At 42.0% G+C, this 3,417-nt stretch overlaps 1 non-coding gene across 1 annotated transcript; it reads right to left on the bottom strand.

Moving 5' to 3' along the window:
* Positions 1 to 335: 335 nt before the first annotated feature.
* On the bottom strand, positions 336 to 442 carry LOC112535190. Its single transcript, XR_003079367.1, has one exon. It is a non-coding gene; the product is annotated as a small nucleolar RNA R71 (small nucleolar RNA).
* Positions 443 to 3,417: the final 2,975 nt, after the last annotated feature.

The raw sequence follows: 3,417 nt of genomic DNA, 5'->3' as shown, positions 1-3,417 counted from the left end.
ATCATTGGATGGGACACAAATGAGTAGACTCAGATCGGCTGTGGCGACTAACAATTTCGAGATAAAGCCAAATGTGATCCAGATGGTAAAGTAGAGTGTATAGTTTGGGGGGCTGCCAAGCGAGGATCCCAATGCCCATATAGCCAACTTTTTGGAGACATGTGACACTTTCAAGATAAATGGATAGAGCAAAGAGATGGCTGAGATTATTTCCATTTTCTTTAAGGGATAGAGCAAAGAGATGGCTGCAGTCCTTTCCACGGCACACTATTACAACCTGGAAATCATTAGCTAAAAAATTTCTTTACAGGTATTTTCCTCCAGCTAAAACTGCTAAATTGAGAAATGACATTTCTTCTTTTGTGCAGATGGACGATGAGAGCATGTACAAGGCCTATGAAAGGTATAAAGACTTATTGAGATGCTGTCTACACCACGGTCTACCAGTATGGATGCAGGTTCAAACCTTTTAAAGTAGTTTGAACCTTCTTACGAGGTAAATGGTGGACACTGCGGCAGGTGGAGCTTTAAACAGCAAGACGCCGGAGCAAGCACATAACCTGATAAAGGAGATGGCCATGAACAACTATCAGTGGCAATCCTCTAGGGGTCGATCGGTCAAACGAGGAACGGTCAACCAGTTAGACTCCACAGCAGCCTTAGCAGCTCAAGTGGAGCTTTTGACTAAGAAGTTAGACTAGCTTTAGATGCCGGTTCATGCAGCCCAAATAAGCTGTGAATTTTACGGTGGTCCACACTGCAGTGCAAACTTCATGCGTGAGGTATGTTTGCTTCTAGTAATAATCCTTCCTCTATTGTTTCTGCTGACATGGAACAGGTAGACCACATGGGTAATGCCCCTAGACAGCAAAACAACCCATACAGTAGCACATACAACCCCGGTTGGTGTAATCACACAAATTTCGGGTGGAGAAATAACAATGCCCAGGGTCCATCAGGCCTTTAGAGATCGCCGAGCCACCATAATCGTGAAGAAGTTATACCATCACACCACCACCGGTAAAAGAAATCTAACTTGGAGGAGCTGATGATGAAGTTTGTCACATCGACAAAGACGAGATTCTAGCAGACAGACAGTGCCTTTAAAAATCAACAGGCATCCATCCAAAATTTAGAGAGTCAAATTGGGCAGATTTCTAAGATGCTATATGAGAGGCCACAAGGATCGCTCCCTAGCACAATAGAGTCAAACCCTAGGGAGCATTGCAAGCTGTCACCTTGCGGTCAGGTAAGCAATTGTCTAGTTCTCTACCTTTAGCTGATGATGAGGATATTTGTATGCAGAATAAGCAAGCTAGGCAGGAGCCCGAGCCTAAGACAATGGAAGGAGAAAAGGTGGAAGACATATATAAGAGCCCTGTGAGAGAGTACCAGCCACCAGTCCCCTACCCTGCTCGACTTAAGTTTCTTGACTTATTTAAACAACTACAGATTAACCTGCCTTTTGTTGAAGTTATTTCGCAGATGCCGAAGTGTGCAAAGTTCCTAAAGGAAGTTTTGAGCAACAAAAGGAAGTTGGAGGATTTGGGACTCGTGACTCTGAACGAGGAGTGTTTGACTATTCTTCAGAACAAGCTGCCACTCAAAAGAAGAGACCCATGGAGTTTTACTGTTCCTTGTGTCATTGGCGATTTGCCTATTAGTGGTGCACTAATTGATTTAGGAGCTAGTATAAATTTAATTCCCACTAGTCTGTTTGATAAATTAGGTTTGAATGAACCTAAGCCCACTAGGATGAGCATTCAATTAGCTATTAGAACTCTAAAGATTCCTAGGGGTACAGTTGAAGATGTGCTTGTTAAGGTAGACAAGTTTTATTTTCCTGTAGATTTTGTAGTTATGGATATGAAAGGTGAGAGTACTGTACCTTTAATCCTAGGTAGACCCTTTTTTGCAACATCTAGGGTTGTAATAGATGTTTGTGATGGAAAGCTTAAACTTAGGGTAGACGATGAGACCATCACCTTCGACCTAGCGACTACTGTGAGACACTCTTTAGAGCATGATGATACTGTATTTTCTATTGATATTGTGGATAATTTGATTGAATCTCACTTACAGGAAATGTTGCTTGATGATCCTTTGCAGGTAGCCTTGCAAGGAGAGGAGAAGGAGTTGTCCAACGAGCAAGTGTTGGAGTAGCTCGCTAGTTTATTGGCTACTGAGCCTAGCTGTTCTACTGATCCTTTTCTTTCTCTTGACAGGTCAGAGGTGCGGAAAGTGAAATCTTCTTTTGAGGACCCCCCGACCTTAGAATTGAAGGAGCTGCCCAAGCACTTAAGCTATAGATTCTTGGATGAGGAAGAAAAGTTACCAGTGATAATTGCAGCAGATTTAACATCTGAGGAGCAAGCAAAAACTCTAGATGCACTCAAGAGGTATAAGAAGGCCTTCGCCTACAAAATTGCTGATATTCCTAGGATCAACCCAAGTTTCTGTTCTCACAAGATTCTTATAGAGGATAGCTATAAAACAGTAATTCAGCCATAGAGGCTGCTTAATGCGAACATGAAGGAAGTAGTGAAAAAAGAGGTAATTAAGCTCTTAGATGCAGGATTATTTTACCCTATTTCTGACAGTTCTTGGGTGAGCCCTGTGCAGGTTGTGCCGAAGAAAGGAGGCATGACGGTAATTCAAAATGAGCAGGATGAGCTGATACCTACACGGACGGTAATAGGATTCCGAGTATGCATCGATTACAGGAGGCTTAATGATGCAACTCGGAAGGATCACTGCCCTCTTCCTTTCATTGATCAGATGTTAGAAAGATTGGTAGGACACATGTTTTACTGTTTTCTTGATGGTTTTTCAGGATATTTTCGGATCCTAATTGCACTTGAAGACCAAGAGAAGACAACTTTCACATGCCCCTACGGTACATTTGCTTATAGACGAATGCCTTTCGGCTTATGCAATGCGCCGGCTACGTTTCAGCGGTGTATGATGGCCATTTTTGATGATATGATTAAGGAGTTGATAGAGGTATTTATGGATGACTTCTCTGTTTTTGGTAACTCATTCTCTCACTGTTTGGCAAATCTAGAACGCATGTTAGCTAGGTGCATTGAGGCTAACTTGGTGCTAAATTGGGAAAAGTGTCATTTTATGGTGAGAGAGGGAATCGTTCTAGGGCATAAGATTTCACATGCAGGGATGGAAGTCAATAGAGCTAAAATAGAAACAATATCTAAGCTACCACCCCCTAGTTCTGTTAGGGCTGTTAGGAGTTTCTTAGGCCATGCTGGGTTCTATAGGAGATTTATTAGAAATTTCTCTAAAATTGCTAGGCCTCTTACTCAATTCCTAGTTAAGGATGCACCTTTCATTTTTTATGATGCATGTGTGTCTTCGTTTGAGTTATTAAAGAAAATTTTAACCACAGCCACTATCATTGCT

This window comes from Ricinus communis, chromosome 3 (assembly GCF_019578655.1).
Source record: "Ricinus communis isolate WT05 ecotype wild-type chromosome 3, ASM1957865v1, whole genome shotgun sequence".
Lineage (NCBI taxonomy): Eukaryota > Viridiplantae > Streptophyta > Magnoliopsida > Malpighiales > Euphorbiaceae > Ricinus > Ricinus communis.
The sequence above is the reverse complement of the archived record's forward strand: the minus strand, read 5'-3'. Positions and strand labels throughout refer to the sequence as shown.